Source organism: Apodemus sylvaticus, chromosome 8, assembly GCF_947179515.1.
Source record: "Apodemus sylvaticus chromosome 8, mApoSyl1.1, whole genome shotgun sequence".
Taxonomy (NCBI): domain Eukaryota; kingdom Metazoa; phylum Chordata; class Mammalia; order Rodentia; family Muridae; genus Apodemus; species Apodemus sylvaticus.
In genome coordinates this window covers 108,985,491-109,006,151 of record NC_067479.1, presented here as the reverse complement: position 1 = coordinate 109,006,151, position 20,661 = coordinate 108,985,491, and the positions used below count along the sequence as shown (strand labels likewise).

Here is a 20,661-nt window from a genome sequence, read left to right as displayed (position 1 = left end):
TCTATTCTTTCATGTTGTGGTTGCTTCTGTTTTTCCGAGAGCCTTCAGATGTGATTTTAATTCATTAGTATTAGAACTCTCTAATTGCTTTATGAGAGAATTTAGTACTATAAACTTTTCTCTTAGCATACCTTCCATTGTTTCTTATAAGTTTGTTTATGTAGTACTCTCATTTTCATTGAATTCTTGACAGTGTTTTATTTCTGTCTTTATTTCATCTCTGACTTGGTGATCATTGATTAGAAGGTTGTTCAGTTTCCATGAATATGTGTAGATTTTCCGTTTCTATTGTTGTTGAAATCCAGCTTTAATCCATGATGGTATGAAAACATGCATTCATATTTCAATCTTCTTGTATCTATTGAGGCTTGCTTTGTGACTGATTATATGGTCAATTGTGGAGAAGGTTCTATGAGGTGCTGAGAAGAAAGATATTCTTTTGTGTTTGGGTGAATATTTGACGCATATCTGTTAGGTCCATTTGACTCAGGAACTCTGTTAGTTTCATTATTTCTCTGTTTAGTTTCTCTCATGATGACCTGTCCATTGGTGTCCATGGGTGTTGAGGTCTCACACTATTAATATAAAAGTTTCAATGTGTTATTTAAGCTTTAGTAATATTTCTTTTATGAGTGTGGATGCCCTTGCATTTGGGGCATAGATGTTCAGAATTAAGATGTTTTCCTGGTGGATTTTTCCATTGTTGAGTATGAAATATTTTTCCTTGTCTGTTTTGATTGCTTTCAGTTGAAAGTCTATTTTATTAGATATTAGAATTACTACTCCAGCTTGATTCTTGGGTCTATTTGCAAGGAAGACTTTATCCAGCCCTTTATACTGAGATCAGGACTATCTTTGTTTCTGAGATGTGTTTCTTGTATAGCAGAATTGTGGATTATGTTTACACATCCATTTTCTTAACCTGTGTCATTTTACTGGGGACTTGAATCCACTGATGTTGAGAGATAGTAATGACCAATGATGGTTATTTGCTTTTTTTTTTTTTTTTTTGATGATGATGGTGAGAGAGAGAGAGAGAAAGAGAGAGAGTTAATACTGTGAATATATTTATTTCTTGCATTTTCTTGAGTGTAATTAGCCTCATTTGGTTGGTGCTTTCCTTCTAGTATTGTCTGTAGTGCTGGGTTAGGGGAAAGGTATTGTTTAAATTTGGTTTTGTCATGGATTATATTGGTTTTTCCATCTACAGTGATTGAAAGTTTTGGTGGGTATTGTAATCTAGCTGACATCTGTGTTTTCTTAGGGTCTGCAAGACTTCTGCCAGGCCCTTCTAGCTTTTAGAGATTCAGATGAGAAATCAGGTGTATTTCTTTCTTTTTTTTTTTAAGGTATATTTCTGATAAGTCTGTCTTTATGTATTATTTGGTCTTTTCTCCTTTCAGCTTAGATTTAATGTCTTCATCTTGTGCCTGGGTTTCATTAGGATATTCAGGGTTTGTTGTAGCAAGATAGCTGCACTCTGGTGGTGTCATATTCCTCCAAGTCTTGTGGATTGTGATCTTAGTTGTTCTTTAAGCATCTGGTTTTTATTGTTGTTGGCTGGATGATCCTGATGGCAACAAGACTATTTAGGAAGGTGGGGGGAGCTGTGGGCCAGACAACAGAGGTCAGGGTACCCAACACTTCTGCCTGTACCTCAGGCCGACCCCACTTGCAAGGGATTGGGCTGCATGATTCTAAGATAGTAGTTCTTGGGATCTCTGCAGGGTTCCACAGTGTAGTAGGAGACCCTTCGGGGTCTTGGAAAGATTCTCAGGAACAAAAATTCAGCCCAGAGATAGAGGAACTCAGGGAACGGCACACAACTCACCTTTGCAGGCAGTGTCCCAGGCAGACGGACTAGGATGATAGCCTGATCCAACTGGGTCATAATTATGTTTTAAATGACTGTGCTGTTGATTTTTTCAGAGACCTGAGCCTTGTGTTTGGTCCAATAATTCATTATGTTTCTAGGTAAAAAATCAATTAATTAATCTTAGTATGTTAAAAAATTCTGTTATTCTAAATATTTAGAAGCTTAAAGTCAGTTATTATTTCTATCTTCAATATTATCTCAAATACTGAACTCTGTATCCAGTATTGTTCTAAATATTGAATTAAATGTTCAATATATATGAGATGTCAAAAGTATAGATATTTTTCTTTATGTCCATACTTTCAGATGTCAGTTTGGTAATGACAATAACATAGAACATTAAACTGAAATTAATGAGATGATGTTGAAGGTGTGACCTGATTAAAATGCAAATGCAAGTGTAAGTACAGTCCTTTAAAATTGACACTGCAGCTCAGATACTCAACAGCAGGACCATTGCTTGTTGATAATTTAATTTGACAAGTTCCCTTCACAAGTTCATTGCTTTAACCCCACAGTATGAGCATATATTGGCTCACTCAGTAAGATGAGAACTGTCAAACAGATTCAGGAAATTTAATGAGTTAGGATCTACTTGTATTTATACATATCCTACTTACTAGGGAAATTTGGGAAATACTGGTAGAAGTTTACACACACACACACACACACACACACACACACACACATACCTAAACATGTGTGTGTGTTTGTGTATGTGTGTGAGTGTGTGTACACATGTATATATTTTTAGTCCAAATACAAATATTTGTATTTTGGATACAAAACATATTGAGAACACTTTTGTTTACATTTCTGATCTTTAAATAATCACATGTTGTTCTCTTTACACTCAGTGGCTGGCGTCCTCCCGTCCTCTGTTAATGTGCTCAAGCTTCTTTCCTGAAAGTGCTTCTTGTCACCAACTCCTGAAGAAACAAATTCTTTCTCTAACTTCTTTCTCGGTGTTTCTCCACAGCACATACCTTCAAACTCTGTTTTATAGTGGTTTTGTTCCTGTGTGTAGGTAATGATAGCTCAGGAAGAGAATATATTTCTCTAGAGAAAATTTAGATTACCGGAAATATATTTGTATCTAAACAAGAAATAGAAGGATTGAAAAACTAAGTGAACACAAAGTTTCATTTGGAACCATCAAATTCCTCTATCCAGCGCTTGTCAGACTTCTCATCGTTAACATCATGTAATGCTTTAGACAAACTGAAATTGCCTTCATTCTTTAGTGGCTGCCACAGCAATGGAATGTTCCCTAAAAGCCAATGTGTTTACTTGACATTGCTGGGCAATGGTAGATCTTTGAGAGTTCTCCTACTCACCAGGGATATGGTCATAATGAGTATCTTAGTTTGGATTTTATTACTGTGATAAGACACCATGATCATGGCAACTCTTATGAAGGAAGCTATTTCATTGGGGCTGGCTTACAGTTCAGAGGCATAGTCAGTGATCAACATGGTGGGAAGCATTTTGATATGCAGGTAGACATGGAGCTGGAGAAATAGTTGAGTGTTCTCCTTCTGGATTGGGAGGCAGCAGGGAGAGTGAACCACTAGGCCTGCTTGACCTTCTGAAACTTAAAGCACACCCTCAGTGGCACTTTCTCCAACAACCTCCTAAAGTTACCACTTCCTATGAGCTTATGGAAACCATTTTCATTTTAACCCTCCACAACGGGATAGATATTGGGATAACAGCTCCATTATATTCCCTTTCAATTTTTGGTCATGTGATTATAAGAGGATTCCTTCCCCCACCTCACCACCTGCCAGGATCCAGGCTCACTCAAAGCCCAAAATAGCAACTGTACAATCAAAAGCCCTTGAAAGCATCGTCCAAAATAGACCTTTGCCCTTCAAAAATTGACTTTTATCTAGTATTCATTTTAGTGTTGGAAAACTAACACCATTGTTACTACTTTACATTTACCAGTCTTTCTAGCCAGGGCATGCACCTGAGGACATACTTCCAATCTGGATTCCTCTACTTTTTCCAGATATCCTCATTTTCTGATGACTCCCCACAATCAGTATAACTTGTGTACCAAGCTTTCAGTGGTCAAGTGTGAGAAATACTCAGTTATTTGTCTTTGAAAGTCATTAATATTGCACATACTTTGTGTCTTTATTGCAGTAAAAGCAGTGTGGTTTTCAGCTTTCTTAAGTATAGCTGTCTCCTCTACATGTGCCTCATGTGTTAAAATTTAATTTTAGGCAAGAATCTAGTGGAACTAGATTGCTGAGTTGAGCATAAGACTGTCTTTTTTTATTTTAAGGAATATGTCAACTAGTCAATGGAAGTAAGTAAGATACTTGAGGGAATATGGCACATTAATTCCAGGAATATTTATGTCTACCATGTCAACATTCCAGCAGGATACTTTTTGGAGTATAATAGCTTAGAGCAAAATTGTTTCATATAAACAAGGCTAGAATACCTTTTGTTGGCAAGGTACTAGAAAAAGATTTTAAACTAACTGAACATGCAATGTAACTTTAAGCAACCCCTTTTGCATCCTAGTATAGACATTAAAGAAAATATAATTAGAATGAAACATTTGGTCCTATTTCTATTGTAATAAAGTGTAAGAAAATCAATAATAGCATTAAGACAAAATTGGTAACCTACCCAAAAAATATTTCAGCACTTATGTTAAAGCTTTCTTGTTTCAAAGCTGATGGTTATAAAATGAAACATGTTTAAATCCATGCCTAAAGATGATTAAAATATCATACAGACGCAAAGTACTCCAGCTGTAGCTGTTCATTAAATTGACCATTAATAACTTGTGATAAAAAGAATATTACTGCATTCATAAATTTTGTATGCAGATTTTATTAAGCTGGCATGTTATATGAATTGATTGTCTGACATCTTCTGGCTGTGGCTGAAGATAATAGCATTTCATGTGCATTGTCTACAATCCAAGAATTCTGATGGAATGTTTCTAGCTAGTTATTATGTTTTTGTTCTGGTCGGCTTTTCTTTCATGTAGTGTACAATTAGAAAATAGAATTGCAGCTTTTTATATGAAGCACCATAAGGCTGGTTGTGTCAGCATTTCCGTTAGAGCCCTTCTTTCTGTGGAGCTCTAGAATGGGGGAGAGCTGGTGGTAGTGTGCTTGGAATATGAAAGATTTCTACTTCCATTTCTTAAAATGTAAACAGACTCTGCTTTCCTGTCTAGTCTTCAGTATATTTATGGTTTAGTTTTCAAGTCTGAATCTGTCAGTGAGTCTCTTAACCTGTTACATTGTATGGTGAATTCTAAACAAAACACAACTGGTGGCCTCAACTTCTGATCTGATACTTCAGCCAATGGCCAATGCTGTATCCATGGTATATTGTTATCCAGATCTCAGCAGACCTAATGGCTCTCCTAACCCCTGTCTAAACAAACACAGTCATCTTTTTTTCCTTTTTTTTCTTTTTATTGTCTTTATATATTCATAGCAGCCTTATTTTTATTTTGTTCTATTAGACATTTGCTTTATTTAGCATATGTATTTCTATTGTTCATCTTATATTACAATACAAGAAGAAGCATGGCACATTTAGGTAACATTTACACCCTTAACTGGCACAAAGAAGACAAAGTAGAAGTTTTATAGTTGGTTTTTGGGCCATTGGACTACTGTGTTTCTCTGGAGGTCAGAGGACTACATATGCTCAAAAATCAAAAACCCTTTCAGAAATAGAGTATTACAAGGACATTCTGCAAACATTTCATTTAGTGACTTCCTCAGAAAACACAGTCATCTTTTGACCTAATAGATTTACTGTACCTCCCTAGATTTCCTTCTACACTGCAAACAACAAGCTTGGGTTTTTAACTATTTTTAAAGTTACATAGAGAGCTCTAAACAAAATAAGTACTCAATCAAATGATAGCTGTTCCTAATACCTGAATTAGTAGAAGATGTGCTTTTAAAAACAATGTTTTCAGGAGTAAGAGGTTTTCTAGTGACATTCTTATGTGTCTCTGGCCCTAATTTTCTTTTATTCTTCTCCACTTCACTCTTCCATCCTTCCCTTCCCACTGGTCCCCTGGTCTTCTCCCAGTGATCCTCTTTTTGCTTTCCTGTTGTAGAAATTACCAGCATGTGAGGCACTGATGGTGGACCTCTCCAGCCTGGCCAGCTTTGGACACTACCTATCTCTCTTGAGAAAACTAGAAAAGGAAACTTTAGCTTTGCCCTTCCTTAGGATTTGACGTACCATGGGAAAAGGTGGAAAATGCATTTCTACCTTTTCCCATGGTACTTGAAAATCTAAGGGGTCCCTTCAAGGGAAAGCTGAGTCCTATTAAGGGAAAGCTGCAGAGTAGATTGTCATCAAACTCTAGAATTTGGCTGGAGATAGGACCACACCTATGGTTCCTCTCTTAAAGAGTCTTAAAGACTGGGCTGTTAATGATCTGACCAGGAGCTATCATGCTCTTCCCACTTCTGACTCACCTGTAGGCATGCAAAGAAAACATGAAGAGTATTTATACACTTCCTGTAACACTGACCTTAAGCTCCTCAGAAGCCCCTCCCATGGGTTGTCTGCCCACCAGGCTTCTTCCTCAGAGGACTTCCACTGCCACCCACTTTTCTGAGTTCAAAAAAGTGTAACTTTTTCTTTCTGTTTCCTTTTTCCTTCTGACACTGGTCAAAAGCCAAAGTTTGCTTCCCTGACACTGCGTGTTTCCCCACCCTTTCTCTGAAGCTTCCCCTTCAAAATTCCATTACTGCACACCATGCATTACTGAACACCATGCATTACTGCACACCATGCATTACTGCACACCATGCATTACTGAACAACACCATGCCTTCCGAGGCTAAAGCTCAACAGGCACAGATTCCTGCCTGCCTCCTCTCCATCTCTCTCCTCCCGGCAGCAGTGGAGATTCACAGCTTGCTTATCCTGCTGTTCCTTCAAACTAATAAAATTGTCCTGGTGTGGCCTTTTGAGCCCATTTTCAAATTTTTTTTTTATTAGTGAGACTAAGAACCCAAAAGGGAGTCACGGTTTCTGCAGTAATAATGTCACAGGAGAGAGAATGAGACTTCAAACTTAGATCTCATATTTTTCTTGGTACTGAAGGAAACATTAAATTTGAGTCTTACCTATCAAATCTTATAATACTTGTGTTTATGACAAGGCAGTAAAAATTTTTATCTCCCCTACCTCAGAAGACTTTTATGCAAATTTTGAATCTCTTTACCCATGGTGGAACCTATGTTTACTCTGAGCCCTTCCTACTACATGCTCAAGTGACAGTAGCTGACCCTTTTCTCCATTATTTTCTTTGCCACTTCTTTTAAAATTAACCAATCAGGAAAGACTGTGGGCCACGCCCACCAATGGGCAAAAGATACTGTCACTAAGAGTAAAGTTTTGCCTTGCAGAGACACTTTAATTTCAGTGTTGATCTCTTTCTTTGCAACCCTTAGTTTATTTCTAACAGTCCTAATTGACACATGGTAGCCAATGAAGTTGCTGACTGGATATTGGGGGCTATCCATGGAAATAGTTTGTTCATATAAGACCCCCTATGTTCAGTAAGACCCCTATTGAGAAGAAGTAAAATGATTGAAAAGGTTCTGGAGTATCTGCAATTTTGACTTTGGGAAAATAAATTTGAAGTCTTAGATGTTTTAATACTAGGATAATTATGTCAAAAATAATTAAGGAGTTCAGAATAAATGCTAACTCTAAAAATAATAGAATGTAATTTCTGGCAAACCATGTTGGTACAGTAGTTAGTAGGTTTTTTTCCTGCCATTCTATTCTGTTACTTGCCAAAACGGGGTGTTTGTGAAATATTAACTGAACTCCTAGATTTGTCATTATAACTATACACAAGGAAGACTGTATAGAACCAGGCCGGTGACTGGGAGAGCGCGTGCCTTCCATGAGTAAGGCTTCATGGTGCGCATACCTAGAGTGCAGTGGAGCTTTTCTTGGTTCTTAGTGTGATTAACTGAGTGTAGAAGGAGTTGGAGTCGCAGAGATGTGATGACTGTCAACATCAAGTCAGGATTTGTGATTTCCTTACCTCAAGGCCAAAACAGGAAAGGAAACTCACCTGAGAGTAGAGCAAGATTTGTTAAGGAAGTGAGAAGGAACTTCGCCCTGTGGGTGGGCCTGCAAAGTAGGAGGAGCCCCACTCTGCTTCCTGGACTGCTGTCTTTGTTTTTCTCTTGGATGGAGATTGCAGTAGTCACTATTGTGATTTTTTGTCATTGAGTATATTGTAATCCAAGATGGTAAAGAAGTTCATGAACCCTATATGAACACTCAGCCCAAAGAGAGTTAATCAGTCATTCATTCATTCGTTCATTCATTCATTCATTCTCATGCGCTCTCTGTGACTAGCTCATGATCCACAGCAGGCCCTGTGCTTAATGCCCAGGTAAACGAACTCTTGTCTCACCAGATGGTGTTTATCTAACTGTTGGTAGAATATTGTTTTTTCCTGATGATTTGATTTAGTGTTTTAGAGTTTGCACTCATTACACATTTTTGTTAAAGGTGACAGTGTTAGAGAATTTCCTTGAAGGGTTAATTCCTATCTTTGTTTAATGTTCGAGGGACACTTGAGTTCCAGCTTGTGTAATGCTCAGAATAATGGAAACCCAAAGCAGATAACTTGGTGTAGAGCCTCCCGTTTCCTACCTGGGAAACGTGAAATGCAAGATATTCCTCATGGTCTCTAGCCATCTGTGATTATGGCCATCTTTTTGGCTGTGAAAATAGGTTCAGGCCCTCATGCCAAAACTAGGGAAAGAAATTAGGGTATGCCTAATGAAAATTAGGCACAGAGCCCCGGAAATTAGCATATTGAATACTTCTTTTGCATTAATAGTTTAAAAGTCTGTTATGCTAATTTAGATGTGCACAGCAGCAGCAGCAGCAGCATCTTTATCTAGAGCAGGCAGATGTTCTAGTGTCTTAGCGAGCAGCAGGATGGAAAAGCAGGTGTGGGTGATCAGTGGAGTGGGTATAGGTTACTCTAGTTAATGTATATGGGGTCAATGCTGTACACAGTACCTGCCAAAGGGGTGTATGCTAGACATTTGAAAACTCCAACTTGATCTTAGTCATCGTGTCCTGATCTGATTAAATGTGTTCTTCAAACTAAAGACAGTGGTAAAAGGGTTTAGCATATCCTCCAAGAAACTGGATGGTATCAGAAGCCAGGGTTTTTGTTTGTTTGCTTTGGGCTTGAGGTTTATTTGTTTGCTTGTTTTGTTTGACATTTTTTAATGAGATGTTTGATTTTCTGCACCTTTGGAAGGGAATTTCCTACCTACTTTGGTGAGCTGCAAGTTAACTTGTTTTTTCTAGGCAGTGCTGAAGCCTTCCTTGGTCAATGAGAGGTTTCAAGTGTATATGTCCTTTTATGCTAGATCACTGACCTTGGTTTTGGAAGGGGAAAGAATTAATAGTATTTGCTTAAAGTTAAAGTATTATTTTCCTACATTTATTTATTTATTTGTTTGTTTGTTGGATTTGGTTTTTTCGAGACAGGGTTTCTCTGTGTAGCCCTGGCTGTCCTGGAACTCACTTGGTAGGCCAGCCTGGCCTCGAACTCAGAAATCCGCCTGCCTCTGCCTCCCAGAGTGCTGGGATTATAGGCCTGCACCACCAACGCCCTGTGGGAAAACCTCTCTCTCTAACTCCCCTCCATGCTGCTCATGCTCACTCTTGGAAATTCCATCCTAGTAGATGCTTGGCCCAGCATGGAAATCCTCTCTCAGTGGAACATAAAAAACAGGAAATACATCAAAACTGAAGTAGACCAGCAAAGGTGGAGCAAAGCTTTATTGTAGTCATTCAGACTATCTGAGCAAAGTATCTACAGGTCTGTGTTTCTATAGAAACTTGCTATTTTTTTTTAATCTGGCTTATCTTTCTGAGAGAGTTAACTATTATTTAGCCTTTATAGCCAACATAATAATGATCATATATACAGTTGCAGTGTTTTTAATTAGGGGCAGAGCTTGCACCTTTTGCTGCCCTCACAAGCCAGTCTTTGCTTGTTGTCCTAAGTAAGCCAATTAAGGAATAAAATTAATAGTGGAAAGCAGAAAGTCAAGATTTCATTCCCAATGTAGCCACAGAGTGGGAAAGCACCAAGATCTAGTTATTCCCCAGATCTGTCAGTGTGGGCTCCAACTGGAGAGTAGGGTTTAAAATGCAGACAAGAGGTAAGAATGAGCAAGCTGTCTGACTAGTTGTAAATCTTTCCCTAGAGATGAAAACAGGAGATAAAAGCTGTTGAGGCTATCCAGGGATAAGGGTCTCAATTTCTATTCTTGACTAGAAGCTACTGTGTTTTTGGTTCTGTCTGGACCAAGGCTCCAAGTGTCAGGGGGTGCACTCTGCTTTCTGCTATAACTTTATTTACTACAGTTATTTTTTTATTTTTAAGATGTGTTTCCCTGGGTAGTCCTGACTTTCCTGGAACTTGCTCTGTAGACCAGGATAGCCTTGAATTTAGAGAGAACTGCCTACCTTAGTCTTTAGATGACCAAGATTTAAAGGTGTCCACCACCACATTTCAATTCATCTGAATCTTTGGACTCATTTGCTGCCTTAATTTTAATTTCCTCTTATTTATTCAGATTCTGAGTATGCACTCAGATCATTTTGCTGCTGTGTAATTCAATCTGTCTGCGTCTTCTTGATTACCTGTCCAAGGGGTGAAATTCAATGATAATGGAGACCCTAAACCATTCTATACCACCTTTTCTCTCTACTTACTAAATTAGTTTGTAGTGTTATTTCTGGAGGAAAATACCATAGACATTAATAGGCTTGAAAGTCATTGATGACCAACTTGATGGTAAACTGACCTTCATGGTCAGCCTGGACCCTGCCTAATGGCTCCCTCATAACAACAGAAAGGTAAGTAGCATATTTACTTCTCCTTTGACATAAATATACATATAGAAAAATGAAGATACCAGGGTATGGTTGGGACTCATTAAGAGAAAACTACTTCCTCCTGATTAACAGGAAATCTGACTTTTAACCTACGGCCCTGGGTGGAAATGTGACATTTCTTTCTGCTTCAGATCTTAGAACAGCACATGTTATTGTTACCTCCCTTAAGAGTTAATCCCGCTAGGTCTATCAATCACCTGTCCAGTGACTTAGATTCTCCTCCTCCCAATCTAAGTCACTTGAAAATGGGAGGAATAATTATCCCTTTAATGAGAAAATGTACTTACCTTTTCTATAAACCTCTGCTGCATTTCTGTCTTCCTACTTTCTGAGCCTCACTTGTCATATGCAGAATTGCTGCCTCACCCCTTTTCTGAGTTAGAACCTTTCTTTTTTCTTTACATTTTTGTTTTTGCTTTTTATCTTTTATTTTCCTTTCCTTCCTTTCCCTCTTCCCTTTCCTTCCCTCTTCCCTCCCCTCCCCTCCCCTTCCCTTCCCTTCCCTTCCCTTCCCTTCCCTTCCCTTTTCCCTTCCCTTCCCTTTCCTCTTCCCTTCCCTCTTTCCTTCCCTTCCCTTCCCTCTTTCCTTCCCTTCCCTCTTTCCTTCCCTTCCCTTCTCCCTTCCCTTCCCTTCTCCCTTCCCTTCCCTCTTCCCTTCCCTTCTCCCTTCCCTTCCCTATTCCCTTCCCTTCCCCTTCCCTCCCTTCCCCTCCCCCTCCCCCTCCCCCTCCCCTCCCCCTCCCCTCCCCTTCCTTTCCCTTCTTTTTTTCATTTGGACACTGGCTCAGAACCTAAGCATTCTTTTCCTGAAATTCTGGGATTCCTCTCTCTGAAAACCCCCAACCCCTTCTTCTATAGCTGCCTATAGACCTCCATGCTAAACATGCCTGCTTTCTTAGACCCGAGATAAAAAAGACACAATGTTCTTTTCTTCCTCTGCTCCCTCTGTCTACTCCCCACAGCTGTGTTATAGCTTGCCTACCCCATTGTTTTTCTAGAAAATGCTAATAAAATTGCTCTGGAGCATTTGTCTCAGTCTGCTTTGAAATTCTTTTATTAACTAGACTAAGGGAGGCAGAGGCAGGTGGATTTCTGAGTTCGAGGCCAGCCTGGTCTACAGAATGAGTTCCAGGACAGTCAAGTCTACACAGAGATACCCTGTCTCAAAAAACAAAACAAAACAAAACAAACAAAAAACAAAAACCAAAACCAAAAACAAAACAAAACAACAACAACAACAAAGAACACAGAAAATGAGCTTTGAATCAGGTTCATCTTCCCTGCCACTTCACCTTCCCTGTTTTCCAAAGAAATGAATAGAAAAATTAGAATTAAAAGTCAATTTAGTCTATTATGATTTAGATTCTGTCATCCATTTTCCTAACCCCCCTACCCCCAACATGCTATGCTGTGGCTCTCTTATGATATGTAGAAAACTGTCCCACAAGACTACATTTAGCTATTAAAAAACATAACCATTCCTTTCCTGGAGAAGGAAATTTCCAGGTCTGGCAGGGTTCTTGACCCTAGGGGAATTCCTTTGTTAGGTGTGGAACTAGAGTGATTTGTATATATATGAGTTCAGCTTTAAATTCCTGGTTTCTTCAAGTAGAAAGCAAACATACACAGTAGAATGGTAGCTGCAGGGAGAGATACTATATCTGTCTTCAGAATTAAAATGTCCCCAGGACTTTAGCATGATAACCTGGGTACACCTCTCTAACCTGACTATCTATATCTGTACTGACTGCTTCTAGTGGCCTACCAGGGCTGGTAATGTAGCTCAGTTCGTTAAGGTGCTTGCTGCTAAGCCTAATGACCCAAGTTCAGTCAACTTGCTTGGTATAAGTAGAAAACCAAGTCTAGCAAATTACCCACTGACTTTAACATGCAAGCTGTGGCCTGTCAATCAATCATTCTATCGGTCAATAACTAAGTATAACTTTTGAAGTGATTTGAGTAGTTTTGGCCCCCATAGATTCATGTGTTTCAATGCTTGGTCCACAAAGAGTAACACTATTAGGAGGGGTGTTCTTGTTGGAGGAAGTGTGTCACTGTGAGGTGGGCTTTGAGGTCTATGCTAAGGTTTCACCCAGAGCAGGAGAGAGACTCTTCCTTACTGTCTACAGATCTAGATGCAGAAGTCACAACTCTTTCTCTAGCAAAGGACCCTAAGGGTGTTTGCCAGTCTTACACTCCCCCTCCATACATTTCCCCCTCCCCCCCCAGGACCAAGGCTAGGCCAAGTTCCTTTCTCTACCCATAGGAACATTCTTGAGTAAACCATTCTCAGAAAAAACACAAAATGTACTGACTGATAGACACCTGACCCTCTGGAAAGTCCCAGGTAGAGTTCAAATTGCACGTCATGATCTTCACATGCCTGCTAGCCAATAGATTTAAAGGTCAATATGCTTAGCCAATAAGTTTGAACTGTAACCTTGGTGATGTAACCTGTGCCTGTAAAAAGTATAAAACTTGCTTGTGATAGCTAATTTGGGGTTGCCTTCTAGTCACTCGCCTAGAAGGACTAATTGAAGATCGACCTTGATGCCCTGGAAAATAAACCTTTTGCTTTTGCGTGGATCTGTGTCTTGGTGTCTCACTCAGGAGCATCTATCTCAAAGTAAGTACCACTGACCTATGGTCAGCGTCTTACACTATCACCATGTCTGAATGCATACTACCATGCTTCCTGTCATAATGATAATGGAATGAACCTCTGAAGCTGTAAGCCAGCCCCAATTAATTGGTTTCCTTTATAAAAAAGTCTCCTTGGCCATGGTGTCTCTTTATAGCAATAGAAACTCTAAAATAAATTTTTACAAGGGTAAAACAATTTCAACAAACATAATCCAGGCATACCGCAGTGCTACAATATCTGGGTCCTTGCTCTGAAGTCAGCAGGGGCACAGGGATCCAGTAAATTAATGGGAAGTACCACACCATGCATCTTAAATACATCTCAGCATCATCACAAGAATTCTGCAGTTGATCAGTTACTCTAGTTGCCTGATCACCTCAGAAAGGTTCATATGTCAGGCAAAGAAATTGTTGTAACTAGCCTCCCTGGCAGGAGGGAAGACATGATCCTGACACTCTTGTCCACTGCTACCTCCTACCCCCAGAACAGTGAACTCCAAGAAATTAGAATTTTCCCAGGAAACTCTTCCTGGAAGAAGGAAAGGCGGAGTCTCTGGGGCAGCTTGTGGAGGAGCTTGTCTCCTGCAGAATGCCTTACAGTTGTTAGGTAACATTCCTGGTGAGACTGACATTGCAGAAAGACTAGAGAGTGTGCTGACTGCAGACCAGACCTTGACTTGCCTGCTTAGTTATGCTTAGTTACACCTTAGTTGCATGCAAGGACACAAATGATGAACTTTTCTGCTTTTCACTATTCATTTGAGTCTTTTAATTGTCTTATTAGTGGTGGCTGAGGTCGGCTTTTTATAGCTACCAGGGCACAGGTCTGACCCTAACTGGGATAGCACTCAACTTTATTGTTCAAGTATCTCAGCTTGTCTGGGCAAGCTTCCTGTTCTAGCTTCATCATCCTTAGAATATTTTGCACAAGAGTCACAGAATGTTGGCTTTGTAGACAGTCTTGCAAGCACTTGGAAAAAGGATCCTTTAATACTTGCCATTTTTTAGCTGGTATTTAGGATGTTCATCCAAAATCTATTTGCTTTGGCTGGCAAAATGGATTTTCAGGATAATGAACTTGAACTTTGTTACCTGCTTATGTCTTTGAGATAGCAGAAAATGAGGAGGCTGAATTAGTAGCAAAGACTGCTGTGCAAGCAGCTTGGCATTAAAGACTTCATCTTCTCTGAGTTGTGAGTGATTTGGCCTCCAGCACTTACTGCTTTGTACTGTAAAATGTGATGAAGTGTTCAGAGTCAAAGATAGGCTCCTTCCTCTATGCTGGCAAGCCTTAGACTGCCAAGCACCACAGGAAGCCACAAGCATTGGGTAATTGAGAGGGAAGCTCAAGACAGATTACTTCCAGCCTGTGGAAGTACTCATAACTCCATCTATTAATTGCTACACATAAGATCTGTGTTTTCTTCAGAGATCTTAAGAGAAGGTGACATCAGTGGTGAGCCAGCCAGGTGCTTTGAGTGGAACTTAACATAGTGTTCTCTCAAGTGTTGCTTTCATTATGGGTTCCCGACATAGAAAAATATTTTCACAGTTAATGTTTTTGACTCTCAGCAGTAAATTAAACATAAAAACGAAGAATGGTAGAATTGCAGGAGCCGTCCAGAATCCATTGCTGGATCTCCCTTAAGTTGCGCTGAGCTGTTTGCTATGTCCTCTCTGCTTATGCCTCTCTTAAGGGCAGGGCAGTCTCAGACTTGTACTTTCACATGCTAGGGCAGGCAGTAATGAGAGTGTGACTCACTGATTTTGCCAGCCTGGCCAGTGTTCTAGTCTCTCTCTCTCTCTCTCTCTCTCTCTCTCTCATTAGCTGGGTGACTCTCGCCAAGTCACCAAACCTTTCCAGGCCTTGTTAGGAAGTTTCAATAAGCTGATGTCAAAAAATATGAACTGAGGATTGGGCATGGGCATCCCTTGGCAGGTATCATCTTGTATTTATCCTACACATCATGCATGCGACTTCATAGGGAAGCCAGCTGGCTTGTGATTGGGTTATATTTGGAAATCATGTGATTTTGTGTAAATCAGTAACTGCAAATTTTCACAATATTGAAAAAAAATCTTTGTTTGCACTTTATACTGATTCTATTGGAGAGAGCAAAGGAGCAATGGTTTTAGTTAAAGAACATTTGTATGAATTTGTATAGGATTTTTTGTAATGAATTTTTTTTTATTATTTTACTTAAATGAATACTGGGAGTGTAGCTCTGTTGGTTGAGTACTTGCGTAGTATGTAAGAGACCCTGGTTTGATTCTCAGCACTGTATGAACTGAATGTCATGATAATGATTTGTAATTTAAACACTGCGACATAGTGCCAAGAGGATCCCAAGGCCAAGGTCATAAATTTGTGAATATCTTGTTCAGAGACCCTGTCTCAAAAAACAAAACAAGAGAAGAAGAAGAACAAAATTATTAGAAATTGAATGTAAGCTTACAATTTAAGTAGAAGTTTGTATACTTTGTTGATATTGTTGATTTTTATCATTGCTAATTTTTACTTTTTAAAGGGTATTTTGTATTGTCATATTGTTAATTTAGGTTTTTTAATTTTTCCTAGAGGTTTAATTTTTTTAAGTCTTTTCTTTGGAAAGAGACAGGACAGAAAAATTTAAGATGAAATTATGTGATATCTACCAGCTACTCCCAAATTCTATACAATGAGGAAGAAGGTAAAAATAGCTAAAGCAAGGCTGCCTGTGAATTACATAGCTGGTTAGTTTTGCAGAGTAATGGATACACCAAGATTGATTTTATCTGTTTTTGTATGTTCTTGAAATTCTCTATAATACAGTTTAAAAACAGATAAACTCAGCAAGAGAGTCTCAAAGTTCAGTCCTCATTGCTAGCTATAGACAATCTTTACAGTGAATTTTGTATCAGCTATGACTAGCTAGCTATGACTATTAATTAGCATTGGGAAATTCACCAATGGCAAATAAAGTGTGTGCTCTATATGAGAGAAGATTACCATCTGTAAGTTGACTCAAACTATGTTTGGATCCAAATTCACTGGTGAGAGGATGCTCTCTTGAAGGCTAAAAATAAAAAATAAAATAAAAAAATAGCACAATATTTCTTTTGAGATATGGAAAGCATTTTGTGTTTTGTTTATCACAAGCACATCTTTGAAGTCAAAGGGGGTATTATATATGAAATCGTTGATTTACTATCATCTGGAATATTACTTTAAATAATTAATGGAGGAGACGTCAGAGCTTGCCCCTTTCTAACCTATAGATTTTTAGTTGTCAGTAGAGGAGCAGATCCTCCACTGAGCTTTCTTTGCCTAACCTGTCAAGCCCCTCTGGAGAGACCTAAGTGGATTCTAACCTGCCTGATAGATGTTCAGTGTTAGGCAGCTATGGGTTTTTATCCAAGAGATTATGGTTGTCTGCACTGTATAATATATGTTCTATGCCTGTGGAGCTCTGACTCCCTGTGACCCACTACTTTTTGATTGGATTAAGGTCTTTTGTGTGTGAAAAATAAACAAATTCCATCTGACATGGCTTGATCTTTTCTATCTTTTAATTAAAAATAAAACTTCTTATTGGAAATACCAGCTGTGATCCACCCATTTTAAGCACTCTCTCTTGTTAAGTATTTTGCAAATATTTGCATACCTTCTACCACGCTTGAGAAATCGTGCTTTTCCAGCTCCTATGAAACCTTGACAACATACATTAGTTTATAAAGACAGGTGTTGTGAGGAGGCTGTTTGATAATTAGTGCCCAGAAATGTCCTATACTCTGCTGGATCATAATAATCAAGAAAATCTTAGACAGATAACCAGCCATATGAAACTATTCTTGGACTTAGTCTGTCCTAATCTATGGATTCCTGGGTTTGCAAAGAATTTCAAGATCTTTGGTTCTGAGAATTTGTGCATTTTGACTATTTATTTACCCATTTTCTCTTTCCTAGCTGGCCTCACTCTTGGATTTTTGTTTGTTTGTGTGTTTATTTTAGCAGCTATTGTCCACATCTTAAAACACTGGGCATGATGATCTTCTTTGAGGATACCAGGGGCACTGAGAATAAAAATATTTGCAAGTGCTTTTATGCAGTGCTGCCTTGTGCTGTAACTTTGATGTCAGTTAAGGGACAAAGTCATATTTCCTTTCTTCCTTGGAGAATCAATAATGTGGTCATACTTGCAGAGACAGGCATGTCTGAACCACGGGCAGGCAGTACATTACTTTCAAATCTCTTTTTTCCCAAAGGTCCCTCAAGTCTAGTCCTCTTTGACAGTTTCATTGTAAATGTTCTACAGTCTTGCTGTCCTGGGTTACCTTAGGAAAGTTCCACGGAAAACAATATAATTAATACAGTGCCTTTTACTGGGTCCCATCTGTAACTCTCCAAACAATAGTTATATTGCTTTGTTCTTCAATAGCATGCTCCTTCGAATGTGGCTTTGATTTGATATGTGTTTCGGTGAGATGCCCTCTGCATCATTGGGAATTTTCAATGTCTGTTATGAATAGTTTCCATACACCTTCAACATACTCTGTTGTTTCATATATTCTCCTCCTTTATCCAAACACAAAATGGCAGTGCTCCTTATAAAAAAGAAATTACAACACAACCGAAGATGTGTGCAATATCTTTTAATATGTAATTATATATTATTATAATATAATACCTAGCTCATAAGGTTTTAATATACATTCTCTGTGGTCATCATCTTCATTATCATGATGAACTCCGTTGTCATTTTCCTCCTTGGTCTTCCAATAATTTTGGTCAGTCTAAGTCTATTGTTCTGTTTATGTGGGACACTTTCTGCAGGAGTCCCTAGTTCGGAAGGTGATGGAGTCATATCAAAACGTAACCCGTCTTAAGTACACAAGGCAGACTGCCATTTTCTATACTCTATTATCCTTGAGCATATTCTCTAGGATGATTCTCTAATATACTGGCCAAGGCAGGAATTGGTCATTTAATTGGAAGGACCTTGGCAGTCTGGCTTCCAGAGGGTCACTTCCTGGTTTCCATTCTTGGTAACTCTGTCTTCTCATATCGTCATCTGTATATGGGCACCCTGAGACTTGCTGGTCGGATATTAGATAGTGAAGCAAGCAGCCCGCCCAGTGCCAAGCACATCGTGAGCTGTCATTGTGCCTATGCTAAAGCTTGTGCTATTGGACTAACTGTTCTTAATATTTCTACCATGAAGACCAGTTAACTGCCTGTTATTCAACAAAGAATCTCCTTGCTTCACTTGCTCTCCATTGACTGCTTTCTAGGGTGGGAAAACAGAAATCAAACCCCACCAAAAGAATTTACCTTTCACCCAGCAGTTGCTCTCTAATCTTGTTAGGGCAGTTTAGGTTCTGGGTTGATCATTAAATCAAATTGTGAGCTTCCTGCCCTCCAAGATAAGAATATACATGTCCTTTGCTTGACTCCTGAGGCGTTACATGCAAACAAATGACATGTGTCTACATTACTCAGAATGAAATAGCTCAGTCAGAAAATTAATCATATAAAATTTTCAGTAGTGTAGGTCTAAAATTCAAACATTTATTTGAAACTTGTTAGCAGTAAGTTCAGTGGACTGTATGGGAATCTATAGTAATTACTACATGCTATGGCTAGTGTGACACTGGGTAGGATGGTTTGCATTCAGCATGCAGAGGCTAGTAATATTGATGGCAAAGAGCATTCATTGGAAAGCTGCTTACAATCAGAAATCCAATGACAAATTTAAAACCTGAGATTTCCCCCTTGCATATGTCTTGAAAGAAGAGTGGGAGATAGTGAAGAGAAAAATGAATCATTACCTGGTTTTTATTAGCCTCCAGTTGGAACATCTAACCAATTTTGTGCTTTTCTTATATTTGAAGATATATATATATTTCTAAGACACTGTGTCAAAAGAAAAGCAAAACAAAAATTCTGACCAATGAAAGTTCAATCAAAGAACCAAAAAATCCAAAACAAACAAGCAAACAACAACAAAGAAGAAGCCAACCAACCAACCAACCAATCAACCAAAGAACAACCCTGAGCATTTTGTTGTGGCAGCTTCTAGGTGGTCTGCGGTGTTAAGAAGAAACTAGAAACTAATACTACTTTTCCAGCTACTAACAGTCAGAAACTCATTGAAGTGTCTGGTGGTTACAAACTTTCTACTTTCTATGAGAAGCACATGGCTACAGAAATAGCTCCTGATGCTTTGGGTGAATCGTAGGTGGGTAATGTGGTCCTAATCACTGAAGGGAATGATAAACAATGTTTTCCCATGAAGCATGGTGTTTAGACCCAAGGCAGGGTATGTCTGCTGGTGATCAAGGGATATTCTTGTTCTAAAGCAAGGAGAATTGGAGGAAGGAAGCACAAGTCTATTTAGGGATGCATTGTAGATGTCAATCTGAGTACTCTTAATGTTGTTGCAGTAAACAAAAAAGAGAAGGAGATTCTTGGACTAACAGATACTACTTTGCCTCAGCTGTTGAGGCCCAAAACAGCTAGCAGAGTCTAAAAACATTTAAATTTCTGTCAAGAAGTCTACCAACACATTGGAAAATACTTAAACTAAGAAGGTGAGAAGCCCAGAACTAAAGCACCCAAGATTCAATATCTCCTTACTCCATGTGTCCTCCAACTCAAATGCTGATAAATTTCTCTGAACAAACAATTCACTAAGAAAAAAGCAGGAGGAGGCTGCAGAATATGCTGAACTTTGGCCTAGCCATTGAATGAACAAAATGTCAAGAGATGTGGTCTGTCCTTCTGTGAGCTTCTACTTCTGAGTCTGAGTCCAGTAATAATATGTCTTTAAGAGTCATGAGTAAGTGATCAGACCTGGAAACAATACAAAATGTGTTCTAAAATCTTCAAATGTTAGAACTGTTTTTTCTCTGACCAACTTTTTGATTGCCTCCTGTATTAGTTACTTTTCTGTTTATTAACTTTGACAAACCATAGCCAGTGCAACTTAAAGGAAAGCATTTCCAGGTTTCCATGAGTTAGAGTTCATGATGATGGAGTAAAGGCATGGCAGAAGGAATGCTTGAGAGTTCACAATTTGTTCTCAGGCAGAAGAAAGAGAAAGTATCCTGGGGGTGGCAGGGGTTTTTTGATACCTTGAAGTCTACCCTCAGTGACATGGTGTTTTCCAATGGGATCATACCTCCTCATCTTTCTCAAACAGTTC

General features: G+C 38.9%; 1 protein-coding gene and 1 pseudogene across 2 annotated transcripts in view; both read left to right on the top strand.

The window, feature by feature from the left end:
* Fhit (fragile histidine triad diadenosine triphosphatase) overlaps window positions 1-20,661 on the top strand; it is a 1,648,302-nt gene that overhangs the window by 829,847 nt on the left and 797,794 nt on the right. The gene's annotated exons all lie outside the window — the stretch shown is intronic.
* LOC127691114 (40S ribosomal protein S6-like) lies at window positions 18,535-20,203 on the top strand (annotated as a pseudogene).